This window comes from Dermacentor variabilis, chromosome 1 (assembly GCF_050947875.1).
Source record: "Dermacentor variabilis isolate Ectoservices chromosome 1, ASM5094787v1, whole genome shotgun sequence".
Taxonomy (NCBI): domain Eukaryota; kingdom Metazoa; phylum Arthropoda; class Arachnida; order Ixodida; family Ixodidae; genus Dermacentor; species Dermacentor variabilis.
The window spans coordinates 176,257,532-176,280,810 of NC_134568.1; the positions used below are offsets into that span (position 1 = coordinate 176,257,532).

Consider the following 23,279-nt stretch of genomic DNA (forward strand, 5'->3'; position numbering starts at 1 on the left):
AAAGCCTGAACTATGCAGAAAAATGTTTTTGACCTGTAGCATGAATAAGTAACACCAGCACAGTCATCATAATTACAAAAATAATTGATTACAGGTATTGACATTTTACAGATAATGCGTTCTATCATGAAATGAACAGAAATATTTGTTACAAATAGATCCACTAGTTATTACTGGGTATAATGTCTTCTGATGCAAAAAAGAACACTAATAACAGCAGCGATACAGAGCAACAAGTCCAACTTTTTGTCAAACCTGGTATTGCAACAGTTAAAATACAATTGTTTTGCATTACTCTCTATATTAAAGCAAGTTACGACATTGCTTTGGCTTGTTTTTGGCTAGCAGAGGGTTTCAGGGTCATGTTCAAGATTTCTTTCTTGTTGTCACTACTCTGTACATTCACACGTAGGTCACGTTTCCATATGGCGATGCCATAAATGAAAGGGTTAACCTTTCATGTGTGGCTAGTGCATGAAAAATGAACTCAAATGGATGAACATAGACACCATGCTGTGCATGGTGTTTTGGTTTTTCCTTTCATTTTTGCTTTTGATGCACTACCTACACCAAATAGTTCATTAGTACCAACCTACTGAAACCACTTATGCATATGAAGTGATTCTACGGAGCAGTGAATTTTCATCACATCTTCTCAGCAGGGTGTGCTCTTACCCAGTGTTCCTGACAGGAAACGTGATTGGAGGGATGCCATCCCACATGAGTAACCACACACCACACACTACAACTCTCTGCTGCACTTCTTTTTGTCCTATGATCTTGTGCTAAACTCCACTTCCAGTTGCAAGGTATTTCCACAATCAGTGTTTTCTGCTTTTGTTTCCCCAAACATTTCTCACAATAAATAAATGACCATGGGACATGTGCAGCCCACAAAAACACAACTACAGAAGGTGCAAGAATGGCTTCATCAAAATAGGCAAATCTGAAAGTAAACACTGCATGTCTAGTCTCAAAGCTTGCTTTACGAAGAATGAAACCAGAAGCTACTACAGTCGAACCGAGCTGTATTGAACTCGCAATAAAAAAAGCGCCTATCAGTTTGATATAGGGCATAATTCGATATAAGCCTGCTAAAGAATTGGATGTCATAAAAGCACATGCAGATCCCAACCGATATTTTGGACCACAAAAATACGGACTTGATGGATATTCCGGACTTCATAAATGCACTATCAGGGCTCCCATAGAGCTAGTGCATTTTTGCGACCTATTTTTAGAACAACATAAAGCCAGAAGTTTGATTTTCCGGACAAAATTTCCCACGACGGACCAGCGCTATGGGTCAGGGAGGACGCCATTTTGAATCTTGAGCCACCTGACTAGCTTCGGATCGGACGTGAAGTGGCTTAGATCGGTATAGTAATTTGATTAGCAAGTATAGGGGCATCCAAATCCACACTGCAATGGTGGTGCCTGTTGTGAGAAATGCTGATCTTAAAGGCCATGCTTTTTTGCTGTAGCCTGTGGTGGAAGCGATCTTCAGAGTCGGAAACCAGTCATGCGCAGCCAGTTTTGGACACCACCTATGAATGCCAGGTGATGCTCACAATAACCGCCATCATCATCAGTTTTGCCTCAGTGTCATAGGTGGTGTTGCGCATGTTTTCATCCAGCAGTGATCCGCCGGCTTTTATCCAGTACAGTGCAGTTGAAATCATCGCCTGCCATCACTAGCCGCCATACAACATAACATAGCTATTTCAGTGTGTTGCGGCCATTGATTCAGCACAACGCCGACGTGTTTTCAACGCCATAGCCCCTGCTCTTCACCCGCCTCCATCGAATGTGTCGAAGAAGCGTGGAAAATATTCGACCATGCCGCCTGACAAGAAGGCCGCCATCATCAGGCTTATCGAGCAAGGATGGACCCAAGTCGACGTTGCGAAGGTGTTTAATATTTCCAAACAGACCTTGTCTGATTACGTGAAAAAACAAAGAAAAGATTTTGTCTGCAGTTGACCAGCCGCACTGCAAAACTACAAAAAATGACCATGCGAAGCTTGAAGAGGCCCTGCAGCTGTGGTTGAAAGGAGTCCTAGCAAAGAACCTCCCCGTTTCTGACTACATACTCAAGCAGAAAGCCGAGATGCTCGCTTTAAAAATGGGCATTCAGCACTTCAAGTTGACCGATGGATGGATCCGTGGGTTTAAGAAAAGGTGCGGAGTCTCTTTCAAGAAAGTTTGGTGGGAGAGCGGTGCCGTGAATCAACCTACTGTCACGGATCACCGGATGAGTAAGTTGAAGGCTTTGCTACAAGAGTATGCTCCTGCAGACATTTTTAATTGTGACGAGACAGGCCTATTCTTCAAAATGCTGCCGGACCGTTCACTTTCCTTTACTGATGAGGCCTGCGCTGGTGGGAAGCATAGTAAGGAGAGGGTAACTGTCACGGTTGGCACCGAGAAGCTGCCCCTTCTAGTGATAAGGAAAGTGAAAAACCCGCGTTGCTTTAAGGGTGTGAAGAACCTGCCTGTGTGGTACATCAGCAATACAAAGGCCTGGATTGCACAGTTTTTTCGAAGATGACATCCGCCGTCTGGACCTGATGTTTGAGCGCCAGAAGAGGCAAGTGGTAATAGTTGTAGACAACCGCAGGGTGCACAGTGCCATAAACAACCTGCAAGCTATTCGTCTTGAATTCTTGCCACCAAATACGAGTGTGCTCCAGCCGATGGGCCAAGGGGTCATTAAAAACCTCAAGGTGCACTACCAGGCCCGTTTACTTGGCCGCACACTCATGTGCTTTGACAACGGGAAGACATGCTCCGTTAACCTGTTCTCTGCACTCAGCATGCTAGCGGATGCCTGGAAGGCTGTTCATCCTTCGATGATTGCAAATTGTTTTAGGCATGCTGGATTTTGCAACTCTGAAGAGCCCGTGACCGAAGAGGCAAATGGCACTGCTGAAAACATAGACACCGACGAGCAGCTGATTGCCGAGTTGTGCAGCAGTAGGATGGACCTTCCCGCAGCTGTTACTTTTCGCGAGCTTGCCGCGATCGACAACAACATAGAGTGGTGTGCAGAGCTTACGGACGATGAGATCGTGTGCCAGGTGACTGCACCACCAAAAGCGACTCGGACTTCGACGACGACGACACCTCTGGCCGCCCGCAACCATCAATGCAAGACATTTTCAACACACTAATATTGTTTTCTAGTGGGTATGACGAGAACATGACGCTTGCACAGATGCAAGCAGACGTCGTTACAAAAGCAGGAATTTAAAACAAGAGACCATCTGCAACTTTTTCAGTCCAGATTAGCTGGAATAAAGTTTGTTTTTATGACTTGCTGTTCTTTTATTCAGACTATTTTTCGGTCCCCTCCAGGTCCGGGAAATCGGTCGGCTACTTTACCATTTATAAAATGACTTTATTGGGGAAACTGGCTTAGTTTCACATGAAATAGTCCTGTATTTTCTTCTGCTTGGGCATTTTCGCTGCCTGCAACGCACGCATTTCTACACATTGTCTAAAGAATTGCAGCAGCTGAGGCCGCAACCTTCCACATAGACGCAGAAGCGCCGGACTAGTGCGAGTGCACCAATCACCTCGGAGGATGTGGGCAAAGGGTCATTGTTGCTTTCCTCATTGCGCCCACTTTCACTTGTACTCAGTACGATGTCAGCAATGTAGTCTTCGTTTTAGGGCTCTCCCGTGGTCGCGACACCATCATCCATACTCACAAACGAGTCGACCATGGATTCGTCAGTGGCTTCTGGAAATTCTGATGGCTCGCTCCAAACTTGAGCAACACTTAATGGCTTCGTTGCACTCATCAGAATTTTCAGTTACCACCGGGCGCACCGAAGCTGGCACATCTGAAGCAATTTCGGATGAACCACTTGTACATGGCCTCCTCGACGTCTTATACACGGCCGTGTGTACGCATTGGGCGCCACGGGCCCTGGGTCGTGAGTTTGTTCACATTAGCCCTAATCTCCCCCGTATTCGCTAAGATCATGCTGAGAGTGCTCCTCGGAATCTTGCACGCTGCAACGACATGCAACTTCTCACCGCGTTCGACTCGATTGATGATTTCGAGCTTCATGGCGAAAGGCAAGGTCTGCCGTTTTGTCGTGGCAACACTGCAGGAGAAGGCCCACGAGGTGCAAACACAATGAACCAGAAAAGCAGCGAGACAACTTGCACTTGCGCCATCTTGCACGACGAGGGCACAAGAGCCTCTGATTGGCTGTCTGAGCAAGCACTGCGGGCGGGCCAGGATCATTTTTTGCAGAGGGGTGTCGATGGCTCACCCGACGTGGCTCGGTCACAGTAAGGAAAGCGGTTGGATGGAGTCGTGCCGCCGCGAGGGAAAGCCAAATTCTGGGGGCACATTCGCACCGCTTGACATTCGATATAGGCTCCATCCAGTGAACAGGCAGCCCCACTGAGCAGCATCGGCGCAGCGCTGCTCAGAGCTGCCTGTGGCGAGCAGCGCGACAATGGGAAGGTGAGAAGACCGCGAAATTTATACTGTGTGCACACGTCGCTGGAAGCCACACGTATATCCGTGATTCGCCGTTATTTTTGTACATGTAGGTGCATGCGTGGTCCTCGATGATGTCGTAAATACTTTTTGCAGGTTTAGGCATATTAAAGGAATAGGAGAGTACTTTCATACTGCTGCATTAACCAGTGGAAACAAGCTGTATGCTACTTAACATGTTCTTTTCGCGAAAGAAGTGGACGGCCTGGACGTTCACGCCAAGTGCTGTTTGCAGCAGGTAAAACAACTGTACAAAATGTTCCTGCACATGAGTAAAGGCTAGTGTGACACTAACATTAAAGACACTAAACTGGCACCCTGAAAACGTTGTGCTTCTAGTAGATTGACCGATTTTTAATTGACGCCACACTGTTGGCGATGCATACCTCATTTCGCTCCGATGCGTTGTAGCCGCGGCCTATCATTTGATGCCCATTTCACATTGTTACTCTAGATCGCCACACAGCTCGATCTGGACCGTGTACAGCTGCACGGTCACTTTGGATCGCAATTTTGCTATATCTGCGTTCAGTCGATCACGATCCGTGCATCGAGTTCGAGCTTCACGATCGCGATTGTAAGCTGTCGTCAGCACTGTCATACCTAGTGAGCTAAACTAACTTGATTCGAATTGTTGGACCATGTAGCAGTTACCGTGCGTCATTGAAATTGAGAAATTTGACCCAGCTGGGCGTGATCTTGATTGAAAGTGACTGTGTGACACCGCGGTGTTGTAATGTTGTGTGCTTCGTCGTCATCTGGCATGGTGCCAAATGAAAGCTTTTGTAGTTTTGAAGCAGTTGTAAGTGGTCTGTCACGGCTCACTGAACACAGAACCAGGACCTACTTGCCAACGTAATTGGTGCAACTACGAGTCGCTTCGCACAGCAAGTGAGACAAATGAGCCCTTATTTATCAGGTCCTTTTATTCGTCAGATTATTCTCGTCAGCTTGCCACACTTTAGAAATGTCTGGTAAAAGCTTCTGGTTGTTGTCAGGATGACTTGTGATTGTGATTTTTTTCTCCAATGACTAAATGCTTAGAGCATATCCTGGTTGATTCGTTTGGGAACCTTTCGGAGCCATGTGCAGTTGAAATGAGATTTATTACCATATTTACTCGAATCTAGGCTGGCCCTGATTCTGAGCTGACCCTCGAATGTAGGCTGAACAACAGCAACAACAACAACAAAAAAAAAAGAAATGAGGACAGCATTCACAAAATGAAAACTGCAATTATTTAATGCGAACATGCAGAGTTCACTCTACGTTATCATCACTGCTAGCCTCGTCGCTATAGCCCAGACCACACGCATGCTTGCAGATGCACACCCATGCATGTGCAGGCACGGCACGGCTCGCATGCATCAAAGCGCGGAGCGACCTTGGTGAACAGCTCCTCTCTGTTATCGCGCGCTTATTTTCCTTATCGCTGTCATCTCCTCGTTGCGGCACACCCAAAAAGCACCCCCCTGTTGCCCCTTCCAACGACGGATGTTTTTCTCATCGATGCTGAAGTCCCGCCCGGCTTAAACGTTTGACAATGCCTCTGCAGCTAGCACAACTTTTCGTTTGAAAGTGGCATTATAGTGGCATCGCCTGTTTGCTGCCATTATGATAACGCCACGCCAGCCATGCTACACTCTTAAACAGAATTACACCCTTTGGGTCGTATCTTACAACACAACACTGATCGTCATCTCGCTTGTCTGCATTTCCTTTCTTTAACCCTTCAAGCCCGGTACTTCCAAATCACGAATGGCATACATGTAATCAGCATGACAGAGCATTCTTGATAGGAAAGTAGCAAGCACAGCTTTTTCAAGAAAGGAAATGCAAGCAAGACAGATGATGATTATTGTTGTGTGGCAAATATACACCCCAAAGGGTGTACATTTGTTTAAGAGTGTATGGGTCACGCCGCACACCGATACAACACAGATCAAAATAGCGATGTCGCTCGTGTAGGCTACTGGCGCGGCTAATAGTGGCTGCGATATTGACTTTTTTTAGATATGGCTAGCTGTGCACCATATTTATCATTTTCATTTACAAACTGGCGCATTTTTTAAAATCCATGAATCTAAGTCGACCCTAGAGTTTGGTATATCATTATTTAAAAGAAAAGGCTATCGGCCTAGATTCGAATAAATACGGTATAACCACGCGATCTGAATTTATATGATGCGAATGTTGGTTTTCATCATGTACAATGATCGTAGTTCATTATGCCCTTTTCACAAAATTTGATTTTGCTTGCGAATTCCTTTGCTTGCATATGTGTTTTGCATTCTGCTTTTGCAGTGCGCTTTCGCAAATGTAAATTCGCAAGAAAAATCGCACCATATGAAACGGCACCTCTGACGCCAGCAGCCGAAACGAGTACCATCTATGAATTAGCGCTTGCCAGCATAAAATAAGCTTCCTTGGCATAAAATGTTGCTCATCGCACACGCCAGTGTAATCCTGATCATACCAAATGCTAAGGCAGCTGTCAAATCTGCACAATTGTTACAAATGTCTTTTAAATGTGCAGATGTTCCACAATTTACAAGATAAACCCTTCTCACAAATATGATGACAGTAGCTGACTCACTGTACTCTCCTCACAGCTGCGATCAGTTTCTTTCGCCATTCTAGTTCGTAAGGCCTGCCAGGAAACTTGTACAAATTTATTCCGGGCGGGTCTTCGTGGCTGTGAGTCTCTTACACAACACTATCACCGATTCCACTTCTTTTTTGCACCTCCGTAATTTCGATGCTTGCCCATGAAGCGCATGCCATTGCGCTGTCGCAAGAGGTATCCAGGGAAAGAAAAGGGGGGTGGGGGTGGATAATGAACAATGCGAAACGGCCCCAACTGTGGCCAACATGAAGTCCAGTGCACGGGAAGGAATATGTGTCGTGCCGGCTGAGCCACCTTCGCAGTGCTGTCTCTTCGCTGCAGTAGATGGCGCCGGCGTAGCCATAAACTCGACTGTACGGAACCTATGTCAGGAGTTGCTGCTATTTTTGTTCAATGCAGTGGAGCTTGCCTTCTGAAATCATGGATTCGTGGAACTGAAATATTTCTATCTAGGCTATGAACGAGTCGATTTGAAAAATTTTTCCGGCAGAATGCTCCCTAGAGGACACGTAACAACTTCCAGCGTATAACCAAAATTTGCTATGGGATCTGGTGCGGGGCCCTTTAATGGCCGTCATCAGTCTCAGTCATTATGGCTGTTAGGTTCCATACATCGTCCTCCTCACAGTTAATTGCGTTTGATTTTCTGCATTTCTCAAAACACTTGGTTACAATCGCAAATATGATGGTGGCCCATGCCTAGACTGACTTGTTTGCCAATTCGTCCTGCAATACATGCTAGTCCTGACTGCTGAAACATGTGAGGCGACTCTGTTGCCATTAGCTTAGCATGTAAAATAACATATTTTGAATAAGCTTTCATAATTAAACCCTGAGAATAGTGTGTCATCACCATTCTTTGAGAAAACTTGTTCTGTTTCCACCTTTTGATGGCAGTCACGATGGTACTGGCGCTGAGGGTATGCTGATGCTAGCGCCGTAAAGTTGGTATCGGTTTTGTGCAGTACTTTAACAGGGTGCAGGCAATTTTGTGAGCAATTTTCTTGTAAAAATTGTATGTGTTAGAATCAGTTAAATACTAATCATTAATTGTGAGCTGCTGTTCTTGCTTCAAAATCTGCCAAAGGCAGTCAGCATTTTCAGCTAGAGATAACATGTCTTCACTGCATTCACTGTCCCCTGTAGCTGCCAAGACACTTCAGCCGTTGGAGTGATGATTTTGGGTTCAGGTGCAGGCATGCTGACCAGCGAAGTTCTAATTATCCAGCGAGGGCCAATTTCAGGATTTGAATAGCGAAAGCTTTGGCTTATAGAAATGTATTGGTGGCAGCCAAGACCTTCAACCGTCGTAGAAATCAAAAGTTTTAAACATGAATACATTAGATTGATGTTTTTTGAGCCACTACACTGATGATCAACCAGCCTGCACATGATGTTTTAGAGTTTCTCAAAGTTGCAGTCTTCTCAACGGGTCACAAGTTGGAGGTAGTGCTGGAGAGAATGCCCACTTTTCTTTTCTCACTACAGTGGGCAGAGCTACATTATAGAGAACCCTACTGATACGTTCCTAGTTCATAAATTCTGCCAGATATAATTTTCCTAAAGCTCAATCCCAGCAAAGGGCTTATAAACACCTATGTATTAGAATCCCCTTTAATACATTGTTGTTTCCAGATTATATGTTGTCACTATGCCACATAAATTGCAAGAAAGATATGAAGTGTACTGTTTAAACTTAAAAAAAATCTATAAGAAAAATCTCAACCTCACTAGACACCTTGGTTGCGCACTTCCGAGCGCCACCAATGTGCACTTCTGATGTGCCACGTTATTGGTGAAAATTTGACGCCTTACAGATCACTGCTTGATATTTGGGATCCGCTTGCATGGTGTGCCAATTTGGCCACAGAAATGAGCAAAACTAGCGATATTTTGGTTTTAAAGTGGCACGAGCATGGCTGTCGGTCGTGTCGCTGGTGCCCCCTCAAAACCGAAACTAGTGAAGCTTTCTCAATCCAGTAGTCAAACGCGCGCAAACCGCAGGGCAAGCCAACGTAGGCTGCAATGTGTTGAAAGGATGCATCAGCTGCATTTGCTGTTTGTGAAGCGAGTTCCACACATCCAGCATGTGTTAATTTATTGACATGTCAAATAGCAACACGGTTTTGGGCAAACAGATTCAAGTGGCGCCAACTTCACTCACAATGTATGCACCGACGAGGGCTGTGATTAGGTGAAGGAAGTGCCAGGCAGTGACTGTTGCAATGAAACTACCGATCATTTGGTTATTGAAACTTGGTCGTCTTCTGTTGTGTTGCCAGGAGATGAAGATTTTCCGCATGCATTGACTCTACTTTTGCCTATCTGTAGTGACAGCATTGACAATGGTCGAAATACGGACTGACCAGGTTGCAGGCAAGCGTATACGTACACAGAAATATGTTGGCAAACTTGAGCCGTATTCTCTGGCAATCAATTTTCGAAGATGCCACTTTTAGTTTTGTAGCACCAGATGAATTGACGGGCAAAGGTGATCCTGGCACTACAATAAGATAGCATGCTTGGCACTGTGCCAAGAATGCCGTTGCTTGTAGACGTCGATACGTCTGTTGCTAGTCACGCGAAATGTTGCAAAGTGAAGGTATCCCCGAAAATGATCATCCAAGAATGCAACAGCTTTTTTTGCCTCTTGTGGAATAAGTCGCCGAATGACTGCCGAGTTTGATACTTCGGATTCTCGTGTTAACTGCCGGTGATTGTAGCTCATTTAAGGGCTGAGCCGTGCAGAGTGTCTTTATTTTAGTACTTAACAGCATATGCTGTTCATGCAATACGTCTCCGGGATATTACATTTTTTTTATGCAGTCCCGTGGAAAACGTATTGGAACAGTTTACTGTATTTGGCATATACCATAACTTGGTTGGTTTTGAGATTTGAGTATTCCCTTTGCCCAAAGAGGTCGCATTGAGAATTTGTTGCACTAGGGCAAGACAGGAGGCTGCAGGTAGGGGTGCCATCGAAGAGTGGGCAGAAATATGTGGGGGGACATGATCAACCAGGCGTAGAGATGGCAATTGCTTTTCAGTTTTATTTGCCGTTGCATATGTTCCTACAAAGCGTGCTGGTGTCAGTGTGGCCATGTTCTGAAAAATACCATCAGCCAAAAGGAAAGAAACTCAGTGATGGGGCTTTTTGAGCCAAGATTCCACTCTGGCTATAAATAGTGTGAAGAAAGTGTCCCTCTTCTGTGCACTGGCATACCAGAGCAATTTGCAAAGTAGGAGTGCACCATCTCAGGGGCTGACAAATCCTTGCGGAAGAATTACTCCTTTAAATATTTCGTAGGTAGTTTTATGGGAAGTATAAATAGCAGTAAACATTTGCTTACTAACTGAATAAATGTGGGTTACACACCCAAGAACACTCATGAACAGAGTTCACTTGCCAACTGCTAACACTTGACGTCACAGTGTTGGCGTGATGAAGAGCGCCAGGATGAGGGAGTGTGCATTCTTATCCCAAAGCGAATGTTCCGTGCTGATGCTTGCTTTACCATTTCTACTGTGTCATGTATCCAACACTCGGCAGATCATGCGACCTGGGCATGCTGGAAGACAGTGCACATGAAGCTGCCAGCTTTCTCAGTTTGTCCTTGCATGCTCGCCCTTCACCCTGGCACCTGTAGCATGAACTCCAACACATGGTGTCTGGGCTGTATGTACCGCGTATGTGCTCTGCTGTGCGAGCAGCGTGAGCTTTATTATTTGACCTCACAACATTTAGCGTGCAGTGACGCCTGCCATGTTGGCATAGTGGCGTTGGCGCTGCGCTGCTAAGCCTGAGGGTGCGAGATCAAATCCTGGCCGTGGTGGCCACAGTTCAGTGAGCGTGAAATGCACAAACACTCATGTACTGTGCATTGGGTGCACATTAATTAACCCCAGGTAGTAGAAATTAATAATATGCATCAGTAATATATATAATGATGAATTAGTATGCATAATTAACATGCAGCTATGTGATTGGCAGGATCACATGGGATCGGTACATTGGCTTGCTATGAGACAGCCAACCGAAGTCGTTGGCCAGAATGCGAACGCATGCCCGGAATAAGCTGTTTCAAGTTGCATTTACTGAGTATTTGGCATTGTTGCTACCAGAATACATATTTCTAGCTGTGAGTGAACAAATATTTACTTCGCTTTAACCAATATAGTTTCTCATCTACCATTTTCAGTTTTTTAAAGCAGTAAAATACCATATTTTCTGCACTATTAGTGGCACCTTTATGTAAGTTTCACCCCCCCTCTTTTTTGCAAGTTTCTAAGAAAAAAAAAATTGGTATATTAGTTGCACTGGTATTTAAGGCTCACCTATTTTAACTTGGTTGGCATGTTAAAATGTGAATATGCCCGCTTGTACACTCCTCGCAAAATGCTGTACTTACTCATTTCAGGGCACTAAATTTTCTTAAACAAAATTTGTGCGAGCCGCAAATTCTAGCTGAAAAAAAACTTCAACCAACACTCTGCTTAGGCTCAGGAAACCAACATTTATTGAACTTCACTCGAAGCCATCGCAGGCCTCATCTTTTGATGCAGTCAGAAATTTCAGCCACTTTGGTCAGCAGCATCGCTGGGTCACCATTGTTGGCCTCTGAATAACTTTTACGAGGCATTGTAGGCATGTTGCTGGAATTGTTTTGGCGGCGTGGCGTGCTCGGGATGGAACACACGAGCGTTCAGAACATGCCTGCCTGAAGCTGAAATCACGGACACAGCCATACCAGGGAGGCCAAGCTGGCTGCCACTGTGCTGCCTACACGGTGGGCCCTAGGCGCTAACATCTGTTGCTTTGATCGCTCCACTGTTAATACAAGATACGAATTCTTTCAGAATGTTGCCGCACACGGTTTCTTGATCTGGTGGGGAAAGAAAAAAACACCCCTCATATTGGTAGCAGCGTTGGTTTTATGCTGTAGAAGCGCGAGCCGTTGGGCTAGTTGGTGTGACACTTGAGGATATAGTTAAACCTCGTAATAAGGAAATCGTCGGTGAACACGAAAAAGTTTGCTTTCCCGAGAATTTCGTTGTTGCAAAATGCGACAGCACATATAGGTAATGCGTTGCTGAACAAAAAAACTGCTATCAAAATTCTGTTAGCCTACTTTTGCAAGCTTGCTCTAGGATATAGAACCGCCTTGCCTACAGTACAAAGTGCACCGCCTGCGTCTATCAGCAGTGGCAGCACTGCCATGGAGCAGTATTCTCGGTCAGTTGCTTTCAGAGATACGATCACTTCTGTGAGATTTTGCGTAACTCGGCACTGGACGCAGAGCAACAGCACTCCATGCATGCGCCAGCATTTTTCTAGCGCATGCTGTCGCCCGTAGGTGCCGACGCGTCCAGTGCTGAGCGCTGAAGTGGTGATATCTCGTTGACCGAGAATACTGCTCCACGGCAGTGCTGCCACTGCCAATCAACGCATGCTGCGCACTTTGGATTGTTGGCAATGCGATTCTATATCTTGGAGCAAGCTTGCCAAATTAGGCTAACGGAATTTTGACAGTGAAGTTTCGTTCTGCGATGCATTACCTATCTGTGCTGCTTCATTTTGCTACAACGAAATTTTTGTGAAAGTGAATTTTTTTACATTCCCTGCCGATTTCATTATTGCAAGGTTCAACTATATACTGCTGCTATGTCGACCTGTGAGGGTCGCCCACATCAACCCACCACCTATGACAATGTAACCAGCGTTCTATGGCACGAGCTTGAGGCCGCCTGTTCGCCAACCTTCTCCACGACGCCTCCCGATCCGCCAGCAACCACGATTGCGATGATTCATGCCATTGTCAGACAGGAATTTGAGAACATGGGTTTGACTCTGCATGTTCGTCGACTCAACCCAGCGTTCCCCAGTTCTTTCGCAGCCCTCCTCATCTCCGGCAGTCCTTTTCTGCCACATATCGCAACCCGTATAAATGTTGTATCCCTGGTGTATACAAGCCTATCTGCTTCCACTGCTGTCGCATTGGCCACGTCACTCGTCACCGCTGCAACCGATGGCCACGACTGCCTCGAACATACGCTGGCACTTATTCCCACACCTTTGGACCTACTGGTTCCTAATGCCCCAGCTCTAAACCTTCTGTAAGGCTGCTCGCCTTCACCTCGATGCCATCAGTCTTGTTCGCCCCAACCCCTTTGCTTCTCTTTGCTGCCTATCGCCACCTGCACCTAGCCCAAAAACTAGGCACTGCAGCTGCTGGAGGTGAAGCTTTGTTTTCGGCCCTGCCCTCGAGTCCTCTGCTTGCGTTACCTATTAACCAAAACCTTCTAGACGTTGATGGCTATCCTGTCACTGCACTGATCAATACAGGAGCCCATCTTTCTATTATGAGTGCTGCCTTCCGATGACGACTCGGAAAGCTCCTTGCCCCAGTGTTGGCACGAGTTGTCCGCATTGTGGATGGCGGTACTGTTCCTATCCTCGGCATGTGTATGGCACATGTCAGCATCCGCCGGCCGCCACCCTCCTGTCCTCTTCACCATGATTGCTCATTGCCTCCACGACCTAATTCTCGAACTCGATCGTCTCTCTGTGCATTCAGGTCTTATTGACTGCTGTGCTAGTATCCTTCGCCTTGAGTTACAGATTCATGCAGAGCCTTATAACGCATCCCCGTGCCCCTTACACCCCACCGGCTTTATTCGCCTGCCACCAAAGTCGTCATTAGCCTATATTGAACTGTCGTCTTCCCTACCTGTTCCTGATGGCAAGTACCTCGTCACTCAGACTATGCCCGTCATTCCACTACAGTATGACGTCACCGTGCCTCGTAGTGTTCTTATTAATACTGCTAACTGCACTCGCATGCCTATTTATAACTTTGAATTGGCAAAGCAAATTCTTCCGCAAGGTATTTGCCTTGCCAATGTTGATTCTCTTGGCAACCATCAAGTGGCGGCTTTATCAACCAGTGTTTCTTCCGAGCTTAGCACACCCCTCATGCCAGCTTCGGGTGCCGATCTCAACATAAGGAAAATGGTTGCGGCAGACCTGTCCTCTGGCAGGCTGAAGACCTTTGCAATGCTTTAGTGTCCTACTGAGACATTTTCCACTTCGACGATTGCCCTTTAGGCCAGGCGCTCACGGTCAAGCATTGCATTCATACTGGCGATGCTACACCTATTCACCGATGACCATATCGAGTTTCTTCGTCGGAACGCCAAGTAATTGAAAGTGAATTGAACAAAATGCTCGATAAAAACATCATTGAGCCTTCTTTGAATCCCTTGTGGTCACCTGTGGTGTTGGTGAAGAAAAATGGCACGTGGCACTTCTGTGTAGACTGAACAAAATTACTAACAAAGACATCTACCCGCTCCAACGTATATACGACGCTCTTGACTGCCTCCACGGTTCCGGCTATTTCTCTTATATTGATCTTCGTTCTGGATATTGGCAAATTGCTGTTGACGAGATGGACCGAGAAAAGACCGCATTCATAACACCCCATGGTCTATACCAATTTAAAGTCATGCACTTCGGATTATGCAATGCTCCGGCCACCTTTGAGCGTATGATGGACTCCTTACTCCAAGGTTTCAGATGTTCGACATGTCTCTGCTAGCTCGATGACGTCATCATCTTCTCACCAATGTTCGACACTCACCTTGAGCGTCTAGCAACTATACTTGATGTTTTTCGAAAGGCAAAGCTGCGACTCAACTCTTCAAAATATTGTTTTGGCTCCACCAAATTACTGTCCTAAGGCATCTCGTTGACACTTCCAACGTGCATCCCGATACCGACAAAACTCGCGCTGTCCTAGTATATTGCGAATACAATGCATTTGTGATTATTGTTTAATGTCTAACATGGCAATATGCTTGCGCTCTGTTACTTATGCAGTGTTGTGGAAGGTAGAGTGACATTATGCACTGCATCCATCCACGAGCTAAAGTGATGTCATATACAGTAGTTTCCTTTATACAACTCCGAATAATTCAATTTATTGGTTCCTTTGATCTTGACTGAAGGTCCCGGTCAGTGCCCGTATGATTCTGTGGGTCCAAATTTTTATTTCAATTGTGAAATTGGCCTTTCCTGCGTAATTTATACTTGACTGATCATTCATGAGCATGTATGTGCCTGACGTCAATATTTTACGCAATGGTGACCCTAGTTATGATCCCAGTAGCGGCAGCATCTCTTTTGGGTGTGCTTATTTATTTATTTATTTATTTATTTATTTATTTATTTATTTATTTATTTATTTATTTACATGTAACTTACAGGCCTTCAAGAAGGCATAGTGTAAGGGGGGAAATACGGTAACATATTAGTATGGAATCGGGAAAGAAATAAACATCAGCATAATGAAAGGAGTACGCACAGAACATGGAAAATTAATACATTAGCAAATACAATATGTAGAGCAATAACAATAAATGGTAAACAGCAACATAATAGCATAATAACATTGTAAACGTTTTTGCATGTTATACAGTAGTAAGTATTGTAAAAAATTGGGAGCACTGAAATTCTTTAACTTGTAGAAAAAATGCAAGAAAACTACAAAAGACATGACGTGTTTAGACATTTGAAACGGCATATTTATTGGTTAGCAGATTGCAAAATGCAGTGTGTTTAGATTGGCATGCAATGGTATCTGGTAGTGCATTCCATAAACGGACCGCACGGGCCAAAGCTGAAAAATTAAAAGCGTGTGTGTTGCCATAAATTCGGGTGTAGCTGAACTGATTGTTCAGTCGTTGTGACGTCGAGGATGCTTTTTTCAGCTTTGATAAGGTTAGGCCAACTCTGTGAACAAATCTATGAAATAATAATAGAAGGGAAATATCACGGCGAGTAGTTAGTGGTTGCAACGAAAGATCGATCTTTATTTGGGTTACACTTGACTGGTTACTATAATTTTTAGAAACGAAACGGCTCGCTCTATTCTGGATGCTCTCCAGGAGTTCGATGAGGTAATTTTGATGAGGAGACCATATACAAGAGGCGTACTCAATTTGTGGCCGTACAGTAGTTACGTAAGCTAGTTTTCATAGTGTTGAAGGCGCACTTCTTAAGTTGCGGCGCAGAAATCCTAATGATCTGGAGGCGTTAGCTGAAATGGAGGTGATGTGTTTAGTCCATGAAAGATTGTGTGTAAGGAGCACTCCTAAGTACTTATATTCTGTGGTGTGGTCAACTATGTTAGAATCCAGATAATAAGAAAAGTGAGAGTTAACGGTTTTTCGAGAAAAGGAAACTACTTTGCACTTCGACACGTTTAGGGATATGAGCCACGTAGCACACAATCACCGATATGTGCAAGATCATTTTGGAGTGCCGCGTGGTCAGAGGGACAGTTAATCGAACGGTATACAATGCAGTCGTCAGCAAATAATCATACAGAAGATGATATATTGTTCGGTAAGTCGTTAATGTAAATTAAAAAGAGAAGAGGCCCAAGTACACTGCCTTGAGGTACACCAGAGGTGACGTCAGAGAGGCCAGAGGAAAAGTTAGCAACAACAGTGAACTGTTCGCGATTAGTAAGAAAATTACGAATCCATGATAGGGTTAGTGAGTCGAGTTTAATTGCTGAGAGCTTTGATATCAGGCGACTATGGGCTACACGATCGAATGCTTTCGAGAAATCCGAAAAGATGCAGTCAATTTGTTTATTACTGTTCATATCAAAGTGTAAGTCTGACGTGAAATCTAGTAGTTGTGTTTTAGCAAGAAAATCCTTTTCGGAAACCATGCTGTTTCGGGTAAAGAAAGTTATTACATTCAAGATGAGAATATATATGGGATGCGATAATGTGTTCCAACATTTTGCAGCAAATGCATGTTAGTGATATAGGACGGTAATTATCACTAGAACTCTTGTTACCTTTCTTAAAGACAGGAACTACTTTTGCTCTTCCAGTCTGTAGGAAGCATACCAGTTGTAAGCGATTGGTTAAATAGGTGTAGCAGAATTTTTCTTGATACTAGTATTGTGTTTTTTAGTATTTTAGAATTTATACCATCTATACCATGGGGCAGTAAATGTGTAGACGGCATGTTACCTCCCACCGTAAATGCCAATTTTGGGCTTTTGGCAGATTTCGAAATGAAAATAGCAGCTCTTGATGAATGATTGCGGCTGTTTGTTACCCGATTCTAATGCACACATTTTTTCCAAGTAGACTGTAAATTGCCTGCACATTGCAGTTGCATATGCAACCGAAATCACATTAGCAGCCTTAGCAACAATCTGCCATCGGACCCAGTGTCATCGCCATTGTCGTCACCAGGTGGCGACAAAAGTTTTCGCATAACATGACGATGACATGCTGCTTTTAAGGTTTGATTACGAAAGCGCATACAAAACTTATTTCACATGATGAGGTAGCGGCAACAGAGGCGTGTCACATGTTTTCAGCGCTCCAGAGACCTGCATGTGTCGCAGGGCAAACTGGAAAAGTGCTTAGTCAATGTGTAGGCCACCATCCCATTTGCGACGATGTTATGGAGGCGTTGAAAAAATGCGGAATTTGAAACACAGTGGACTACATGAAGAATTTTTTTTTTTCAGATTTCATGGTCTGTAATATTTTGTCGCCAGGTGTGTACATTAGAATAGATATACATGAAAGGGTTATTATGTAGGCGTTGTCTAACTGTGTTGTACTACTCTGTTTTCATTTCATTGTTTAACCGTTTCAGGGTCAATGATGTAAATTTACGGTGCACCGAACAAGTCCAAAATGGTCGATGCCATATATTTACGGCGCCATCTGTACATTTAAAAAGCGCGCTGATTTCCTAACTTTCTCTTTTCTGACACGTGCTGCCACTATGCGGGAATACAGGGAATGTTTTTCGCTCGGTTCTAGTTGCATGGTTTGTTTTCTCCAGCGTGTCTATATACTACCGCTCGCGCATTGGTGTGCCCAGCCCATTCTTATTCTTCTGATTATTTCAATCTCATGATTCGGATCCACGGTCACTACTTGCCCTAAGTAGATGTATTCCCTTACCACTTCCAGTGCCTTGCTACCTATTAGAAACTGCTGTTCTCTTCTGAGACTGTTAAACATTACCTTAGTTTTTTGCAGATTAAAATTTAGACCCGCCCTTCTGCTTTGCCTGTCCAGGTCAGTGAGCATGCATTGCAATTGGTCCCCTGAGTTACTAAGCAAGGCAATATCATCAGCGAATCGCAAGTTACTAAGGTATTCTCCATTAACTCGTATCCCCAATTCTTCCCAATCCAGGTCTCTGAATACCTCCTGTAAACACGCTGTGAATAGCATTGGAGAGATCGTATCTCCCTGCCTGATGCCCTTCGTTATTGCAATTTTGTTGCTTTCTTTATGGAGGACTACGGTGGCTGTGGAGCCGCTGTTCAGTCATTCCAGCGACGCAGGCAGCGCCACACGGCCCTCCTCCGAAGCAGTCACCCGGTGATAGAAATCTGCGACGCACTTTGGCGGTTCGGTCTGGCGGTGTGCATGGACGCGCCGATGAGGAAAAAAGGAAATAGTAATCACATATGCAGCGTGCCGCAGTGCTCAAACCGTGTCGTAGCAAATGTTCACTGCCACGGTATCTATAAAATGTACTTCAAGACAGGCATAACGACCTGAGGCACTGCAACCAGTTACGAAGCTGGTACTACAATTGCATGACACTGAATCGCTAAAGAGGGGATCCCACTTGTCTACAGCGATTGAGCCAAGCTCTGCACAAGGAAGAAACAAATTTTAAGGGAGGTACCAAGTTACGAAGAAACAACTCGAAACGCAAGTGGCAAAACGTGAAACCCATTCAGGCAAAAGTACTTTGTCCCTAGTCAAACAGCTATGCTAAAGTTCAGTTCATTGGCCTCGCCGTATGCTGCTCGAGGCTCTAGACGAGCATGATCACCCCTGTACGTTAAGAGTTTTGTAAATTGTTGTATTGTACAGCCGTTCTTTTTTAGTTTACATTTCGAAATGCACTAAAGTTTGTTTCTTACTGCACAGGATTAATTTGTTGAAAACAGGAGCGCTTGAAAAACAACTAACGTCTGTTACCGGTATGTGCTTGCGTATACTAAGTGTTTGCGAAGACACAAATATATGGCTTCATGCCCATGAGAATCTTCAAGGCTAGTAACGACATACTGACCTTTACAGAGCCTGCACCTTCACGTACTGTGGCGTTAACGCAGTGCTGCGGGCCCTTGATGATTGCACTCATCTGCAGGTAGAGCGATTCGACGCTGAGCTCAGTTTCTCTAATGGAATAGTAAGCTGTTGGGCTAGTTGGTTTGACATGATTTTTGCAAAGGGGAGCACAGAAGCATTGCGGAAAAAGGAGACGTGGGCAGGAAAGACGCTCACTTGCAACTAAGTATATTTTCAGAGACAAAACGATTTCACACCCCTTAAAAAGAATCGGGAAGAAACATGGCATTGACCTCATCACCACAGCTCCTCTCAAGCTTTCTCGGTTGTGCGCCTTTGCAAAACGGCCACAACAAGAACAAGACCTGTGGAAAGAAACACGAAACCACTTGCCTCCTGTGCTACCAAAGTGGTATATAAGATACCAGTCAACTGTGGGATAGTTTACATTGGGCAGACAGGGTGCTGTCTAAATGACAAGCTAAGAGAACATTCTTCATCTTTAAAGGCCCTGAGCAACTCCGTGCGCACTGCAGGGATTGTGGCTGTAAGCCGCTTTTCGATAAAACCGAGATTGAAAGCAGATCCAAAGGCAGACTGAAAGGGAAATCCTCAAGGCAGGCCAGATTCACGCTCGTGCTAACCTTCGTATTAGTGCTCCGTCAGTGCATCTTATGGGTAAGGAATTTACGTTCCTCGCCCTTGGCCGAAGTTTCTACGCCACCTCCTCTGTCACTCTCCCCCCGAATGTTTTTTTGGAAGGACTTTTGTCAGGCCACTTGCACGTGCCGTTGTTGCTATCACCTACACTATAGCCGCCATTATTGATGTAGTGATGCATGCCCCGTTGTTAGGTGAATTTTATATATATATATATAATCTATACATTTTTTTTACAATTGTCGATGACAGCGCATGCGCAATAGCGTTCCTCTTGTTTGTCTCTGAACATATACTTAGTCGCATGTGAGCGTCTTTCCTGTCCAAGTCTCCTTTTTCTACAATGCTTCTGTGCTCCCCTTTGCAAAAATCGTCTCTAATGGACTTGATGCCGCAGCATATGATGTGACCAGCGTTGAAGGTAGTTTCGCCTTCATTTACACACTTTTGCTTCTCTTTAGCAAGAGAGAAAAATGCAGCGAAAGTAGAGCGCCTGACGTGCTTTGCTGCTCGAGATGCACATGCTTGCGAGATCGCCTTATCACCATCTCGGCAGCCATTTTTACCTTCCGTCGCGCCGCCTATAGTTGCTGGAATGAGCGAATAGATATCTTTCAGTATTTTTACATACGGCTTGTCTACACCCTGATTCCGTAATGCCTGCATGACTGCTGAGGTTTCGACTGAATCAAATGCTTTCTCGTAATCAATGAAAGCTATATATAAGGGTTGGCTATATTCCGCAGATTTCTCTGTCATCTGATTGATAGTGGGAATATGGTCTATTGTTTAGTAGCCTTTACAAAATCTAGCCTGGTCCTTTGGTTGACAGAAACCTCGCTATAGGGACAGTAAAATTACATTGTTATATTCATTATTGTCCTTTACTGTAGTATATGCTCAATGGGATGCGCACCCTTAAACATGCAATGAAGAAGATGGCTTTGCATCCTGCTTAACTGCTACATGACCCCTTATGTGATAAAATTTTTATAAAACGGCAAAAGAATCTTCAACACGTGCAGCCTGCGACTTCTGCCTTTACGATAGCTGCTTTCTGTTGCAATGTGATGGTCTGTCTCTTCCACTTTCTGCTTGGCTTGCCTACATTGTCGTGAAATCAGTGAAACGGGGATGCGCTTGAAGGAAACAGCTTGCTAGCTTTCATAATCGAGCAGCACGCAGCACTCAACATGGCGTGCTGGATACGCAGCTGATCCAGGCTGATATGCCACTCTCGCGAGGCTCTCACTGTGTGAACAAGGAGGCCAGCAAACCTCGATGTTCCAGCTTGGCTTAGCCAGCTCGGGCCTCTGAGGCTGCACTGGCACTGATGCCATTTTGGAGGCTAAGCCTAGCTGCCCAAGCCTTCCCGACTTGACACAGTGAGAGCAGGGTGTCTACGAACCGGCAAAACAGGGAATTCTCAGAGATTTTGAATAGTCTGGAAATAATCAAGGAAAACTCGGGGAATTTGTGCTTCTATCAGGGAAAATTTGCTCTAACTTCATTGAAACGGAACTAAAGTCGTGGTAATGCTGGCTCGAGTCACACAGAGGAATCGTAATAAATTGTCTTAGACGCCGAGTCGTCGGCTGGAGGAGTTGCAAGTGTACAGTCAATGACCCACTTTCCGGACGCCCGATAATTCGGACGGCTTCGCGGCACCACCACGTGCCCCATAGAGTCAATGTATAAAAACGCCTGGAATTTCGGATGCAAGAACCCTTCGCCGTCCGATTTTCCTAACTTTTTGCCATGACCACAGATCCGAAACGGCATTAGTCCAAGCCACCACTGCCGCCATTTTCATTACCTCGCCGCCTCGAGCCGGCGCTCACGCACGCAGATCCGCTGGCAGCCATAGCCACTAACGCTGCAACGCTAGGCCTAGCTTCTTCGACGTTCACTATTAAGCTTCTTGCCGTTCTGTGCCATGTTTTTCATTGAACGAATTCGCCGCTGTCAGCAGTGGCGCCGACTCCACCTTTGTACTCCTTACGATTGGCTTCGAAGCTCGGAAAGCACGGTGCGTTGCATAATGCTGGTTCCCGAAAGTCAGCTTCGCCTCAATGGAGAAATGTTACGCTGTGAAACATACGTTAAAGTGTTGCGGTGAAGCATGAGCGTGGGAAGGGGCAATTGTCACGGGACACAGTATGCATTCCTTAATTATACACGAGTGCACCTGCCATCTCCTGTCACAGTACGAGCACCGATATGCCTAATAAGTATACTGGCAGGCCTTCGGAGCTGTTTCGCATGTGACTGTGGCGACTTGAGCTCTTAAGGGCAGTAAAAGACATGCATTCATATTTCCTGACTTCCCGATTTTTCGGATGTTTTTGCGGCCCCTTAAGGAGTCCAGAAAATGGGACGTTGACTGTACAACTGACCAAGAAGATGCTTCAAATCGTCTGTGGGGCGAACGCGCGGCGCAAGGAGGACGGGAACAGAAAGGACCTACGCTTTGAGGAATGAATGGGAAAGGGAGCATGCCGCTGCTTCTTTCAAGGAATTTGAGCTCGAAAAATAGTGTTGGCTGAAGCCGAGATGCAGATGTCCCTCTGTCCAAACCAAAATAAACTGTTTAAAGCAGTGAAGCGCAACACTGAGGTGTCGTGCGCAGGCTAAGGGTATGTCAGGGCACATTGTTCTCTTGGTAACAGTGCAAAGGAACATGGACAAAAGAAAGAAACACAACAACATGGGCGCCCATTTTGTCTTGTTTCTTCCTTTTGTCTATGTCCCTTTGCGCTGTTACCAAGAGAACGATGAACCCTAACCAACTCGTCCGCCTTGCTATCTTGCTTCAGCGTATATCAGGACAGTTGAGGTTGACTTACCAGCTGTTGAGAGGCGATTTCACTTGTGACAAAGTTCACGCCTTATGCCAACGCGCTTGCTATTAGTTAGAAATAGCCCATATTCGAAAATATTTGCTTCTGTGTGCATATCCATTTTATTCGTATTTGAGAATGATCGACTTGATCTGCAATGGGTTTTACCATTTTTTAAATATATTTTATTCACTGTGCATTTTATTAACCCCTCCCTTCTGCTTTCTTTCTGAATAAAATAAACACTACTTCTTAATGTTCACACTGGATTAAGTCGTTTTATTTTTTTAACATGCTTACTAGAGAGTGAAAGCATTGGGTGACATGGTGTCAGCCCGTCTTGACACCATGTCAAGTTCTATGTCACTCAGGGAATTTCGAAAGGCAGCCAGGGAAAACCTGGAAAACTCGGGGGAATTTAGAAATGTCAACTTTGTAGCCACCCTGGAGAGAAAAAAAGTGGATGCATTGTTTTTTTGCATAGCCGCACACTAGGAGC

The 23,279-nt window shown here is 45.0% G+C and overlaps 1 protein-coding gene across 2 annotated transcripts in view; it reads left to right on the forward strand.

The window, feature by feature from the left end:
• Polr3D (RNA polymerase III subunit C53) overlaps window positions 1-23,279 on the forward strand; it is a 79,480-nt gene that overhangs the window by 50,515 nt on the left and 5,686 nt on the right. The window lies entirely within an intron of this gene.